This window comes from Coregonus clupeaformis, chromosome 3 (assembly GCF_020615455.1).
Source record: "Coregonus clupeaformis isolate EN_2021a chromosome 3, ASM2061545v1, whole genome shotgun sequence".
NCBI lineage: Eukaryota > Metazoa > Chordata > Actinopteri > Salmoniformes > Salmonidae > Coregonus > Coregonus clupeaformis.
Genome location: NC_059194.1, coordinates 38,041,511 through 38,058,306, shown reverse-complemented (window position 1 = coordinate 38,058,306; position 16,796 = coordinate 38,041,511). Strand labels below are relative to the sequence as shown.

Genomic DNA, 16,796 nt, shown 5'->3' with positions numbered 1-16,796 from the left:
GGGTAAATCAAAGAATAAATGGTTTATTCGGTAAGACAGCGGTACGCAGCAATGCTTAAAACACTCCAGTGCAGTATTACGGCACACTGGAGACAACAAGGCACACAAAATACAATATAGCTCCACCGAGCTATAGTAACCTCCACAATAAACAATCACACACAAAGACGAAGGGGGCAGAGGGAATACTTATACAGGTACTGATGAGGGGATATGAACCAGGTGTGTGTAATAAACAAGACAAAACAAATGGAACGATGAGATGAGGAGCGGCAGTGGCTAGAAGGCTGGTGACGACGAACGCCGAAGCCTGCCCGAACAAGGAGAGGAGGCAGCTTCGGAGGAAGTCATGACAGTTGTATTATTTGAGATGAGTGTGTAACTTAATATAGTTTATTATCGTGCAATAGCTACTTTACAAAGTGTGAGATACAAAACAACTGGAGATGCTACAGAGAACAGAAAATTCTGTATAAAGTTATATTCACCACACTGTGTGTGGTACTGATATTGTATATAGCAAATCGACAATGTACCTAGTGTGGGGTCTGAAATTATTGGCATGCTTGATAAAGATGAGCAAAAAATACTATAAAATAAATGATACAGAAACTGCGCTATATTGTATGCAAGAAATTGGGAAATTATATTATTTTATACTAATACAATTGCTTAGAGAAAGAGATTTTCTCAGAGCAATAGAATTAGTATAAAATAATATAATTTTCTACTTTTTTGTAGCATACAATATAGCTCAGTATTTGTATCATTTATTTTATACAGTCTTCTTGCTCTTTGTCAAGGGTGCCAATAATTTCGATCCCCACTGTATGTACTGTAGTTCTTTCCCCATAACTGACATTTCAAAAAACTCCTACTTCACAGTCTTCAACCCTAAAAGTCATACCATGGATCATTTAGCTATTTGATTTAGAATTGTAGGACCCCTGTAAGTATATATACAGTACCAGTCAAAAGTTTGGACACACCTACTCATTCAAGGGTTTTTCTTTATTTTTTACTATTTTCTACATTGTAGAATAATACTATGAAATAACACATAGGGAATGATGTAGTAACCAAAAAAGTGTAAAACAAATTTGCACACTCTTGGTATTCACTCAACCAGCTTCACCTGGAATGCTTTTCCAACAGTCTTGAAGGAATTCCCACATATGCTGAGCACTTGTTGGCTGCTTTTCCTTCCCTCGGTCGTCCGACTCATCCCACACCATCTCAATTGGGTTGAGGTCGGGGGATTGTGGAGGCCAGGTCATCTGATGCAGCACTCCATCACTCTCCTTCTTGGTAAAATAGCCCTTACACAGCCTGGAGGTGTGTTGGGTCATTGTCCTGTTGAGAAACAAATGATAGTCCCAATAGGCCCAAGCCAGATGGGATGGCGTATCACTGCAGAATGCTGTGGTAGCCATGCTGGTTAAGTGTGCCTTGAATTCTAAATAAATCACAGACAGTGTCACCAGTAAAGCACCCTCACACCATAACACCTCCTTCTCCACGCTTTATGGTGGGATCTACACATGCAGAGATCATCCGTTCAACCACACCGCGAAAATAGTAAAAATTAAGAAAAACCCATGAATGAGTAGGTGTGTCCAAAGTGGTAGTGTATATACAGTGGGGAAAAAAAAGTATTTAGTCAGCCACCAATTGTGCAAGTTCTCCCACTTAAAAAGATGAGAGAGGCCTGTAATTTTCATCATAGGTACACGTCAACTATGACAGACAAATTGAGAAAAAAAATCCAGAAAATCCCATTGTAGGATTTTTAATGAATTTATTTGCAAATTATGGTGGAAAATAAGTATTTGGTCACCTACAAACAATCAAGATTTCTGGCTCTCACAGACCTGTAACTTCTTCTTTAAGAGGCTCCACTGTCCTCCACTCGTTACCTGTATTAATGGCACCTGTTTGAACTTGTTATTAGTATAAAAGACACCTGTCCACAACCTCAAACAGTCACACTCCAAACTCCACAATGGCCAAGACCAAAGAGCTGTCAAAGGACACCAAAAACAAAATTGTAGACCTGCACCAGGCTGGGAAGACTGAATCTGCAATAGGTAAGCAGCTTGGTTTGAAGAAATCAACTGTGGGAGCAATTATTAGGAAATGGAAGACATACAAGACCACTGATAATCTCCCTCGATCTGGGGCTCCATGCAAGATCTCACCCCGTGGGGTCAAAATGATCACAAGAACGGTGAGCAAAAATCACAGAACCACACAGGGGGACCTAGTGAATGACCTGCAGAGAGCTGGGACCAAAGTAACAAAGCCTACCATCAGAAACACACTACGCCGCCAGGGACACAAATCCTGCAGTGCCAGACGTGTCCCCCTGCTTAAGCCAGTACATGTCCAGGCCCGTCTGAAGTGCATTTGGATGATCCAGAAGAGGATTGGGAGAATGTCATATGGTCAGATGAAACCAAAATATAACTTTTTGGTAAAAACTCAACTCGTCATGTTTGGAGGACAAAGAATGCTGAGTTGCATCCAAAGAACACCATACCTACTGTGAAGCATGGGGGTGGAAACATCATGCTTTGGGGCTGTTTTTCTGCAAAGGGACCAGGACAACTGATCCATGTAAAGGAAAGAATGAATGGGGCCATGTATCGTGAGATTTTGAGTGAAAACCTCCTTCCATCAGCAAGGGCATTGAAGATGAAACGTGGCTGGGTCTTTCAGCATGACAATGATCCCAAACACACCGCCCGGGCAACGAAGGAGTGGCTTCGTAAGAAGCATTTCAAGGTCCTGGAGTGGCCTAGCCAGTCTCCAGATCTCAGCCCCATAGAAAATCTTTGGAGGGAGTTGAAAGTCTGTGTTGCCCTGCGACAGCCCCAAAACATCACTGCTCTAGAGGAGATCTGCATGGAGGAATGGGCCAAAATACCAGCAACAGTGTGTGAAAACCTTGTGAAGACTTACAGAAAATGTTTGACCTGTGTCATTGCCAACAAAGGGTATATAACAAAGTATTGAGAAACTTTTGTTATTGACCAAATACTTATTTTCCACCATCATTTGCCAATAAATTCATTAAAAATCCTACAATGTGATTTTCTGGAATTTTTTTTCTCATTTTGTCTGTCATAGTTGACGTGTACCTATAATGAAAATTACAGGCCTCTCTCCTCTTTTTAAGTGGGAGAACTTGCACAATTGGTGGCTGACTAAATACTTTTTTCCCCCACTGTATATATATATATATATATATATTTTATGAATCATTGAATTTGGCCTTACTGCTATTAGCCCATTGAAAAGCATTGAATAACACATTCATACATGGCAAAACAGATAGTAAAATAATAAATCAAAAGGAAGTATTTTTTGAAATGTTGGTGCTATATCTGAGAGATACAAGAAAGCTTTGCAAAAAAAATTGTTTAACTCCTCTCTTGCTTCAAAAAAAGAAATGTTGGGGCTAGTTTTCAGACCTTTTAGGAGGGGTTTGGGTGCTCATGCAGGAACTTTTAGTTTGACCTGGCAACCCTGGTGAAACTGGATATTTAATATGATATTGTAGGAAACATGATCCCATAAAGGTCTCTGTCTGAGCCTTTTGAACCAACGCTTGCTTATTTTTTCTTGCTAAGATATACAGTATAAGCTATACACATTATTGAACGATATAATTCAACACTTCAAAAGCAAACATGGCAGTTGACATCTGTTGACAATGGCTGTTGCCTCCAACTAACTTGCCCGTTAAACTACTGCTATGAAGCAATGACATTACAATGAAACGCTATGAAAATGAAAAACAAAACAAAACTCTGGGGAGTAAAGGAGATGTTCAGCTCTCCCTGAGAGCAGATTCAGTGCCAGTTGGGGCACTGCTACTGATGTAACACTCCAAATAGATATAGTAGGGGCTGAATAACAGGCCTGCAGTGGGTGACATGGTGTTTACCTCAACTATATAATCCAGACGTTTTTTTAGGAGGCTGAACCCAGAGGCAGAGGATGAGGAGGAGGAAGAGGAGGCAGGGGCGTCATGAGAAGGAACGTGTGGAGAGAGTTACATGGTTAAAGAACAGAGGATCTGAGAAGTGCACATATTCACACTCACACACTCACCCGTGCATCTACACCACTCGTGGGTACACAAATAAATAAATGGTTGTATAGAATTATGTTTTTAGAAATGTTTACAAATTTATTAAAAATGAAGAGCTGAAATATCTTGAGTCAATAACGTATTTTACCCCTTTGTTATGGTAAGAAGGTATGATAAGTTCACGAGTAAAAATTAGCTTAACAAGTCACATAATAAATTGCATGGACTCACTGTGTGCAATAATAGTGTTTAACATGATTTTTTTTATAACTACCTCATCTCCGTACCCCACACATACAATTATATGTAAGGTCCCTCAGTCGAGCAGTGAATATCAAACACAGATTCAACCATAAAGACCAGGGAGGTTTTCCAATGCCTCACAAAGAAGAGCACCTATTGGTAGATGGGTAAAATAAAAAAGTAGACATTGAATATCCCTTTGCACATGGTGAAGTTATTAAATACACTTTGGATGGTGTATCAATACACCCAGTCACTACAAATATACAGGCGTTCTTCCGAACTCAGTTGCCGGAGAGGAAAGAACCCGCTCAGGGATTTCACCATGAGGCCAATGGTGACTTCAAAACAGTTACAGAGTTTAATGGCTGTGATAGGAGAAAACTGGGGATGGATCAACAACATTGTAGTTACTCCACAATACTAACCTAAATGACAGAGTGAAAAGAAGGAAGTCTCCACAGAATAAACATATTCCAAAACATGCATCCTTGTCACGATCATCGGGAACAGAGGACCAAGGCGCAGCGTTGAATGCAAACATACTTATTTATTGAAAGATAACACGAACAAAAACAACAAAACGATAACGTGACGTCCTTAGATCAAACACAACCTACTTGGAACAAGATCCCACAACCACTGTGGGAAAACAGCCTGTCTAAATGTGGTTCCCAATCAGAGACAACGAGCAACAGCTGACACTCGTTGCCTCTGATTGAGAACCACTCTGGCCAACATAGAAATACTTAAACTAGAATGGAAAACACATGAAAACTCACACCCTGGCTCAACATACTAGAGTCCCCAGAGCCAGGGCGTGACAGTACCCCCCCCCCCCCAAAGGCGCGAACTCCGACCGCGCCAACCAAACACCACAGGGGAGGGACCGGGTGGGCACTCCGCCTTGGCGGCGGATCCGGCTCCGGGCATGATCCCCACTCCCTCTCTAACCCCCCAAAGTACCCCTGGTCCGGTCTGGCCCTGCTGGCCGGAGCTGGACTGAACACTGGTGGAGCGGATTGCTCTAGCTCCGGCGTGGAGCAGCTGACCGGTACCGGACCAGGCACCGGTGGAACAGGCACAGGCTGTGCTGGACTGACGACGCACACCACTGGCTTGGTGTGGGGAGCAGGAACAGGCCGAGCCGGGCTGGCGACGTGCACCATAGGCTTGGTGCGGGGAGCAGGAGCGGGCCGGACCGGGCTGACGAAGCGCACCACTGACTTGGTGCAGAGAGCAGGAATGGACCGGGCCGGGCTGGCGACACGCACCACTGACTTGGTGCGTGGAGCAGGAACAGGTCGGGCCGGGTTGGCGACGCGCACCATAGGCTTGGTGCGGGGAGCAGGAACGGGCCGGACCGGCTGACGAACGCACCACTGACTTGGTGCGGGGAGCAGGAACGGGCCGGACCGGGCTGATCAAAGCGCACCACTGACTTGGTGCGGGAGCAGAGCGGGCCGGGCCGGGCTGGCGACGCGCACCATAGGCTTGGTGCGGGGAGCAGGAACAGGCCGGGCCGGGCTGGCGAAGCACACCATAGGCTTGGTGCGGGGAGCAGGAACAGGCCGGGCCGGGCTGACGACACGTACCACAGGCTCGATGCGAGGAACAGGAACAGGCCGGACCGTACTGGGGACACACACCACTGGCCCTACGCAGGGATCAGGAACGGGCCGGACCGGACACACCCCAGTACCTCTTCCCGTGCCTCTACACTTTCCCTCTCCTCTGTGACCAGTGGCCCCCTTAACCTGGCGGCCTCCTCTGCAAACCCGCTGGACCGCTCCATCGCGGCCTCCTGCTGCCCCGTCGTCCACGGCGTGAGCCCCCCATAAAACATTTCTGGGTGTCTCTCCTCCCCGTGGACCAAGCCTCCCTATCTCTCGCCAGACTCTTCCTCCACTGCTCCAAAGTCCAACCACTCTGCTCTTCATTTGGCTTGACCCAGTCGAGACTCTTCCTCCACTGCTCCCAAGTCCACCCTCTCTGCTCTTCACTAGGCTTGACCCAGTCGAGGTTGCCACGGAGATCCGCTAGCGATTCCCCTGGCGATGGCTCCTGGACACGCTGCTTGGTGCAGTTTTGGTGGGATCTTCTGTCACGATCATCGGGAACAGAGGACCAAGGCGCAGCGTTGAATGCAAACATACTTATTTATTGAAAGATAACACAAACAAAAACAACAAAACGATAACGTGACGTCCTTAGATCAAACACAACCTACTTGGAACAAGATCCCACAACCACTGTGGGAAAACAGCCTGTCTAAATGTGGTTCCCAATCAGAGACAACCAGCAACAGCTGACACTCGTTGCCTCTGATTGAGAACCACTCTGGCCAACATAGAAATACTTAAACTAGAATGGAAAACACATGAAAACTCACACCCTGGCTCAACATACTAGAGTCCCCAGAGCCAGGGCGTGACAATCCTGTTTGGAATAAGGCACTAAAGTAAAATGGCCATAAATGTGGCAAAGAAATTAACTTTATATCCTGAATACAAAGAGTTACGTTTGGGGCAAACCCAACACAACACATCACTGAGTACCACTTTTCACATTTTCAAGCATGGTGGTGGCAAGGACTAGGGAGTTTTTAGGAAAAAAATTAATGGAATAGAGCTAAGCACAGGAAAACCTGGTTCAGTCTGCTATCCATCAGACACTGGGAGACAAATTCACCTTTCAGCAGGACAATAACTTAGAACACAAGTTCAAATATACTGGAGTTGCTTACCAAGACAACATTGAATGTTCCTGAGTGGCCTAATTACAGTTTTGATTTAAATCGTCTTGAAAACTTATGGCAAGACTTGAAAATCGCTGTCTACCAATGATCAACAACCAACTTGACAAAGCTTGAAGAATTTTAATAAGAATAATGTGCAAATATTGTACAATCCAGGTGTGCAAAGCTGTTAGAGACTTACCCAGAAAGATCACTGCCAAAGGTGATTCTAACATGTATTGACTCAGGGGTGTGAATACTTATGTAAATTAGATATTTCTGTATTTCGTTTTTTCAATAAATTTGCAAAAATTTCTAAAAACATGTTTTCACTTTGTCATTATGGGGTATTGTGTGGAGATGTGTGAGAAGAAAATAAATGTAATCCATTTTGAATTTAGGTTGTAACACAACAAAATGTGGAATACGTCAAGGGGTATGAATACTTTCTGAAGGCACTGTACTGTATATGGGCCCAGACACCAATATTGGAATGCGGCTGATCGGCAAGGAACTCAATATACGGACATAGAGCCGTGACCATGCAAATGTACTCGCCTGCATCCAATCTTCATTAGCCACAAGCCCACCTCACTAACCTGAATCCAATTGCTTCATCAACCACCCTCATAGTATTTAAACTACATATTTCTTTACTCCTTGTACTTCTGCCTAACAGGTTATTAATCAAACTACCAGGGTGTTTACAAACACTACAGGAACAAGATCATCCACATGTATAAATCACATTTTTACTAATACTGTAGAACTTTGTTCTAAAGCTGTATCCGTACCCATTTGATGCAGTGATCACAATATAGTGGCTATATCCAGGAAAGACAAAGTTCAAACAGTTGGGCCTAAAATAGTGTATAAGAGATCATTTAAAAGATTTTGCTGTGACTCATATGTGGATGATGTAAAAAATATTTGTTGGTCTGATGTGATTAATAAGGAGCATCCGGATGCTGCACTTGATGAATTTATGAAATTGCTTCTTCCGAATTATTGATAAATATGCACCTGTTAGGAAACTGACTGTTAGAACTGTTAAGGCTCCATGGATTGATGAGGAATTGAAAAACTGTATGGTTGAAAGAGATGGGGCAAAAGGAGTGGATAATAAGTCTGGCTGCACATCTGACTGGTTGACTTACTGCAAATTGAGAAATTATGTGACTAAACACTACAAAAAGAAGAAGAAACTGTATTATGAAGCCAAGATCAATGATATAAAGAATTATGGAAAAAAACTTTGGAGTACTTTAAATGAAATTATGGGTAGAAAGACAAATTCAACTCAATCTTTCATCTAATCAGATGGCTTATTCATCACAAAACCATTTGATGTTGGCAGTTATTTTAATGATTACTTCATTGGCAAAGTGGGCAAACTTAGGCAGGAAATGCCAACAATGAACAGTGAGCCATCGTATTCATGCATAAAAAAAAACAAATAATGAAAGAAAAGCATTGCAAGTTTGAATTTTGTAAATTTAGTGTGGGAGAGGTTGAAAAAGTATTGTTATCGATCAATAATGTCAAACCTCCTGGCATTGACAACTTAGATGGAAAGCTACTGAGGATGGTAGCTGACTCTATAGCCACTCCTATCTGTCATATCTTTAATCTGAGCCTAGAGGAAAGTCTTTGTCCTCAGGCCTGGAGGGAAGCCAAAGTAATTCTGCTACCCAAGAATAGTAAAGCGGCCTTTACTGGTTGTAACAGTAGACCTATAAATTTGCTGCCAGCTCTTAGCAAACTGTTGGAAAAAATGGTGTTTGACCAAATACAATGCTATTTCTCTGTAAACAAATGAACAGCTGTTATGTGAATTTTTTCATCTCAATGGTTGAACTCAACTATTTCAGTGTCTCTGTGCGTCTCCCAAAAGGATCAAGAAACGGACATAGTCCCGGTCTGCATAGTCAGAGATCTTTATTCATTGAGATTTCTGCCCCTCTGTAGGCGGGCTGTAGTTTTCCACTTTAAAACTGCTCTCCTGACCATCAGTTCACACACACACATACACACACACACACATGCATACACACACACATGCATACACACACATATACACATGTACACACATACATTTTCTTATCATAGTCTCTCTCCTCCTTAAATTCCTCAGTTATCGCCGTTCTCACAATATTCTGCACCATGTTTAACAGTTCTCCTTCTTCTTCGCCGTCCGGTCTAACTCCTACTCACATTGCTAAATAGTAACACAATGTTATAATCTTTACTGGTCCTACACTCACACATTAGCAGGTAGTAGATTCTAACACATCTCACACAGTTTCGGAGTATAATAATTAGTCACTACTAAGAAAGTACTAATCATACTTAAAACAAGAACATTTCACAACTATATTTAAGGGTGGAACATTTAGTCATTACTTTTAACCTGTATATATTTTAATTTCTATATCAACAACAGACTTTCAACATGCTTATAGGGAAAGGCACTCAACATGTACTGCACTGACACAAATTACTGATGATTGGTTGAAAGAAACTGATAATAAGAAGATTGTGGGAGCTGTACTGTTAGATTTCAGTGCAGCCTTTGATATTATTGACCATAACCTGTTGTTGAAAAAACGTATGTGTTATGGCTTTTCAACCTCTGCCATATTGTGGATTCAGAGCTATCTGTCTAATAGAACTCAAATAGTTTTCTTTAATGGAAGCTTCTCTAATGTCAAACATGTAAAGTGTGGTGTACCACAGGGCAGCTCTCTAGGCCCTCTACTCTTTTCTATTTTTACCAATGACCTGCCACTGGCATTAAACAAAGCATGTGGGTCCATCATGGTCAAAACATATAGATTCAATGGTTGTAAAGATGGGGAGAGGTCTGTCCGTAATAAAGAGATGCTCTGCTTTTTTGACAACACACTCCAAAAAGCAAGTTCTGCAGGCTCTACTTTTGTCTAATCTTGATTATTGTCCAGTCGTGTGGTCCAGTGCTGCAAGGAAAGACCTAGTTAAGCTGCAGCTGGCCCAAAACAGAGCGGCACGTCTTCAATCAATCAATCAATCAATTTTATTTTATATAGCCCTTCTTACATCAGCTAATATCTCGAAGTGCTGTACAGAAACCCAGCCTAAAACCCCAAACAGCTAGTAATGCAGGTGTAGAAGCACGGTGGCTAGGAAAAACTCCCTAGAAAGGCCAAAACCTAGGAAGAAACCTAGAGAGGAACCAGGCTATGAGGGGTGGCCAGTCCTCTTCTGGCTGTGCCGGGTGGAGATTATAACAGAACCATGCCAAGATGTTCAAAAATGTTCATAAGTGACAAGCATGGTCAAATAATAATCAGGAATAAATCTCAGTTGGCTTTTCATAGCCGATCATTAAGAGTTGAAAACAGCAGGTCTGGGACAGGTAGGGGTTCCATAACCGCAGGCAGAACAGTTGAAACTGGAATAGCAGCAAGGCCAGGCGGACTGGGGACAGCAAGGAGTCACCACGGCCGGTAGTCCCGACGTATGGTCCTAGGGCTCAGGTCTCTCAGTTGGCTTTTCATGCCGATCATTAAGAGTTGAAAACAGCAGGTCTGGGACAGGTAGGGGTTTCGTAACCGCAGGCAGAACAGTTGAAACTGGAATAGCAGCAAGGCCAGGCGGACTGGGGACAGCAAGGTGTCAGCATGCCCGGTAGTCCTGACGTATGGTCCTAGGGGCTCAGGTTCTCAGAGAGAAAGAGAGAGCGAGAGAATTAGAGAGAGCATACTTAAATTCACACAGGACACTGGATAAGACAGGAGAAGTACTCCAGGTATAACCAACTAACCCCAGCCCCCGACACATAAACTACTGCAGCATAAATACTGGAGGCTGAGACAGGAGCGGTCCGGAGACACTGTGGCCCCATCCGAAGAAACCCCCGGACAGGGCCAAACAGGAAGGATATAACCCCACCCACTCTGCCAAAGCACAGCCCCCGCACCACTAGAGGGATATCCTCAACCACCAACTTACAATCCTGAGACAAGGCCGAGTATAGCCCACAAAGGTCTCCACCACAGCACAAACCAAGGGGGGGGGCGCCAACCCAGACAGGAAGATCACGTCAGTAACTCAACCCACTCAAGTGACGCACCCCTCCCAGGGACGGCATGAAAGAGCACCAGCAAGCCAGTGACTCAGCCCCTGTAACAGGGTTAGAGGCAGAGAACCCCAGTGGAGAGAGAGGAACCGGCCTGGCAGAGACAGCAAGGGCTGTTCGTTGCTCCAGAGCCTTTCCGTTCACCTTCACACTCCTGGGCCAGACTACACTCAATCATATGACCTACTGAAGAGATAAGTCTTCAGTAAAGACTTAAAGGTTGAGACCGAGTCTGCGTCTCTCACATGGGTAGGCAAACTGTTCCATAAAAATGGAGATCTATAGGAGAAAGCCCTTCCTCCCGCTGTTTGCTTAGAAATTCTAGGGACAATTAGGAGGCCTGCGTCTTGTGACCGTAGCGTACGTATTGGTATGTACGGCAGGACCAACTCGGAAAGATAGGTAGGAGCAAGCCCATGTAACGCTTTATAGGTTAACAGTAAAACCTTGAAATCAGCCCTTGCCTTAACAGGAAGCCAGTGTAGGAAGCTAGCACTGGAGTAATATGATCAAATTTCTTGGTTCTAGTCAGGATTCTAGCAGCCGTATTTAGCACTAACTGAAGTTTATTTAGTGCTTTATCCGGGTAGCCGGAAAGTAGAGCATTGCAGTAGTCTAACCTAGAAGTAACAAATGCATGGATTAATTTTTCTGCATCATTTTTGGACAGAAAATTTCTGATTTTTGCAATGTTACGTAGATGGAAAAAAGCTGTCCTTGAAACAGTCTTGATATGTTCGTCAAAAGAGAGATCAGGGTCAAGAGTAACGCCGAGGTCCTTCACAGTTTTATTTGAGACGACTTTACAACCATCAAGATGAATTGTCAGATTTAACAGAAGATCTCTTTGTTTCTTGGGACCTAGAACAAGCATCTCTGTTTTGTCCGAGTTTAAAAGTAGAAAGTTTTCAGCCATCCACTTCCTTATGTCTGAAACACAGGCTTCTAGCGAGGGCAATTTTGGGGGCTTCACCATGTTTCATTGAAATGTACAGCTGTGTGTCATCCGCATAGCAGTGAAAGTTAACATTATGTTTTCGAATAACATCCCCAAGAGGTAAAATATATAGTGAAAACAATAGTGGTCCTAAAACGGAACCTTGAGGAACACCGAAATGTACAGTTGATTTGTCGGAGGACAGACCATTCACAGAGACAAACTGATATCTTTCCGACAGGTAAGATCTAAACCAGGCCAGAACTTGTCAGTGTAGACCAATTTGGGTTTCCAGTCTCTCCAAAAGAATGTGGTGATCGATAGTGTCAAAGGCAGCACTAAGGTCTAGTAGCACGAGGACAGATGCAGAGCCTCGGTCTGACGCCATTAAAAGGTCATTTACCACCTTCACAAGTGCAGTCTCAGTGCTATGATGGGGTCTAAAACCAGACTGAAGCATTTCCTATACATTGTTTGTCTTCAGAAAGGCAGTGAGTTGCTGCGCAACAGCTTTTTCTAAAATTTTTGAGAGGAATGGAAGATTCGATATAGGCCGATAGTTTTTTATATTTTCCGGGTCAAGGTTTGGCTTTTTCAAGAGAGGCTTTATCACTGCCACTTTTAGTGAGTTTGGTACACATCCGGTGGATAGAGAGCTGTTTATTATGTTCAACATAGGAGGGCCAAGCACAGGAAGCAGCTCCTTCAGCAGTTTAGTAGGAATAGGATCCAGTATGCAGCTTGAAGGTTTAGAGGCCATGATTATTTTCATCATTGTGTCAAGAGATATAGTACTAAAACACTTAAGTGTCTCTCCCGATCCCAGGCCCTCGCAGAGCTGTGCAGATCCAGGACAGCTAAGCCCTGGAGGAATACGCAGATTCAAAGAGGAGTCCGTAATTTGCTTTCTAATGGTCATGATCTTTTCCTCAAAGAAGTTCATGAATTTATTACTGCTGAAGTGAAAGCCATCCTCTCTTGGGGAATGCTGCTTTTTAGTTAGCTTTGCAACAGTATCAAAAAGAAATTTTGGATTGTTCTTATTTTCCTCGATTAAGTTGGAAAAGTAGGATGATCGAGCAGCAGTGAGGGCTCTTCGGTACTGCACGGTACTGTCTTTCCAAGCTAGTCGGAAGACTTCCAGTTTGGTGTGGCGCCATTTCCGTTCCAATTTCCTGGAAGCTTGCTTCAAAGCTCGGGTATTTTCTGTATACCAGGGAGCTAGTTTCTTATGACAAATGTTTTTCGTTTTTAGGGGTGCAACTGCATCTAGGGTATTGCGCAAGGTTAAATTGAGTTCCTCAGTTAAGTGGTTAACTGATTTTTGTCCTCTGACGTCCTTGGGTAGGCAGAAGGAGTCTGGAAGGGCATCAAGGAATTTTTGTGTTGTCTGAGAATTTATAGCACGACTTTTGATGCTCCTTGGTTGGGGTCTTGCTCTTCATTGTAATCTGAGGGCTGATATAAATACTATGCATGCCAGTCGCTCTTGGCTAAGAGTTGAGGAGAGACTGACTGCATCACTTCTTCTTTTTATAAGAAACATTAATGTGTTGAAAATTCCAAATTGTTACACACAGCTCTGACACACACACTTACCCCACCAGACATGCCACCAGGGGTCTTTTCACAGTCCCCAAATCCAGAACAAATTCAAGAAAGCGTACAGTATTATATAGAGCCATTATTACATGGAACTCCGTTCCATCTCATATTGCTCAAATAAACAGCAAACCTGGTTTCAAAAAACAGATAAAGCAACACCTCACAGCACAACGCCTCTCCCCTATTTGACCTAGATAGTTTGTGTGTATGTATTGATATGTAGGCTACGTATGCCTATAAAAGTGTGTTTATGTAGTTCTGTCCTTGAGCTGTTCTTGTCTATTAATGTTCTGTATTATGTCATGTTTCGTGTTTTGTGTGGACCCCAGGAAGAGTAGCTGCTGCTTTTGCAACAGCTAATGGGGATCCTAATAAAATACCAAATACCAAAATACCAAACAGTCCATACTGCAGTTCATGCTGAGCCATTGACCATCGCTCGGCCGGGGTCGGCCAACCATTTGTTGCAACTGGCCCATGCTGGTACCACCGGTTCCCGCATGTCGGCTACTTTGTGCTGCTGCCTGCTTGCCTATTCTCTGCTCCATGGTTTGTACCCAGTTTTCTTAACAACGAAAGATAAAGCAAAACACCGCTACCAGCGGCCCCTCTCACGTTCTTGGCCACTATTACCCCTCCCCCTTCACCTTCTCGGCCACTATCACCCTCCCCCCTCCTCCCTCACTGCTCCTCTCACCTTCTCTGCAACTATCACCCCTCCCCCTCGCCGCTCTGTTCGCCTTCTCTACAACTATCAACCCTGGCCGCTCCTCTTGCCTTCTCTAGCAGCGTGTGATTATCAGATATGTTTTTTTCTCTCTACTGCTTCATCAAAACTCCGTGGTGCAGCAGTAAGTCGTTAGCTTTAGTAGCCTATAATCAGTTGGAATACCAGGTTCACATCATGCTTGTCTTCAAGTTGACTATTTTTCAAAAAAATTGAATCTATGGCATTATTTAGGATGCTTAAGACAGAAGCTTATACTATACTAATTAAAACAAATTATTTGAACAACAGTGCAGAAAGTGTGGTTTCACATAAAACAATTTTCAAAATAGTGTGTCTTCAACAGGATTCGACCTCATATCCCTGAATGTTCCATAGTTCCCTATTCTACCTGCTAAGCTGAAACCTTTTGTACAAAATCCTTACTATATTTGTAAGTACGGTGTCCAGTAGAGGTATGTGTTTGAAAGCAGCTTGGAATTGAAGAAAGCACTGGAACCACGGCGAAATCAGTGGGATCTCACATTTTGCAACACACGGTTTGAAAAAGCACATCATCAAAATAAGCTTTGGACGTCATTGATGACATACTTCTGATAAAGTGATACACGCATTAGCACAATGCATCGAAGTTAGCTACTTTGCGATTTCAACGCATGCCTCGGAGCTCCGGTATCAAACGTAACGTCACTACTTTCGTCTTCTCTGTGATTTACCCCCTCCCTCCCCGAGTCCACGGTGCATGCCTCCACAGTGCACCTCCCGCCTCCACTGTGCACATCCCGCGTCCACAGCGCACCTCCACGTTGGCCCTCCACGGCGCGTCTCCACGGTGCACCTCCTGCCTCCACGGCGCCACTGCCTCCATGGTGCACCTGCCACCTTCACAGTGCCCCTCCCGCCTTCCCTGCGGCCCCTCGCCTTCTGGCAGTTCCCAGCTCCTCCAGATGAGCCATTCCGGCATCCGCTACCTGTACCCTTCGTCTGCCTGGACCATTTTGGGGGCAACCAACTTTAGCCTTTGTGTGAGTATTAACACTCATTTGACCAAATGGTAATCCATTGAAAGATACACCAAACTGGGAAATAAACCCACAGTTACGAAGGCAACCCCCGAGCAAGATGATGCTAAAGATGGCGATGACAGAGCTTCAGAGCTAGCTCCAGAGGATAACCTGGCAAAAGATATTCACCAGCTCCTGGAAGAACTACCATAGGAGAAAAACTAACATACTGCACCTCCCTCTACATTTCTACCTTTCCCTGCACTTTCCTTACACTACCTTCTCGCCCCTTACTCTCCCTTCGGCTCTTTCACCTCCTCCATGCCAAACGCACCACCTGCCACTCGACCATCTGCCAAACACTTCAACCAGGTCGAATGACTCTGCTCATTCACCAAAATTAAACTAGGCCAGTCCAACTTGGCGCCCTACTAGAGCAATGGCACCTTACATGGACCAAACCTGGAACTCCTGAACTTCTGCCCTGCACTCCACACCTCCAGGTTCCCTTCTCGCAGCCTGCTACACTGGCCCAGATGGAACCGAGCTTTCTGCCTCCACCACACATAAATCACATGGCCTTCCTCACATGTGTCTCACCACGTGGAGACGGAACAGAGCCTCCCGCTTCCACCGTAAGGCCATCATATGGCTTTCCCCACGTGTCTCACTACACCGAGACGGAACAGCGCCTCCCGCTTCCACCATAGGGCCATCACATGGCCTTCCCAACAGTGTCTCGCCACGTTGAGATGGAACAGAGCCTCCCGCTTCCACAGTACCGCCATCACATAGCCTCCCCCACACGTGTCTTGCCACACTGTGACGAAACAGAGCTTCCACTTCCACCGCACAGCCATTACATGGCCCCCACATGGTTCTCGCCTACGCCGATACGGACCAGATCCCCCCGCTCCACCAGGCAGCCATCACAGAGCCTTCCCCACACATGCTTTGCCCACCCCAGAATGGTGCTTAACCTCCTGCATGCGCCCATCTTCTCTCTAAAAGTTGGGACCACACTCCCATTCAGTGTCTCCATACAGTGTCTCCACACAGCGACTCAACTCGGACCTGACCAATGGTGACTCGGACTTGGACCAGTGGCAACGTGTTGTCAGAATTCTCTTTCCTGCATAACATGCTAGCTGCATTACCTAGCTAGACTTCATAATTTACTACACATTACCAATGTAGCTTTAAATTATTAGACCACAGCTTTAGCACTACCAAGGGACTCTGGACTCAACTTGTACAGGACTCGGACGTGAACACCAGGGACTTGGGACTCAACCTCGAGGTTCAGTGATTTCACTACATCATTGCTCCC

General features: G+C 44.5%; 1 pseudogene; it reads right to left on the bottom strand.

The window, feature by feature from the left end:
• Positions 1 to 16,796, bottom strand: part of LOC121545559 — a 61,500-nt pseudogene that overhangs the window by 25,276 nt on the left and 19,428 nt on the right.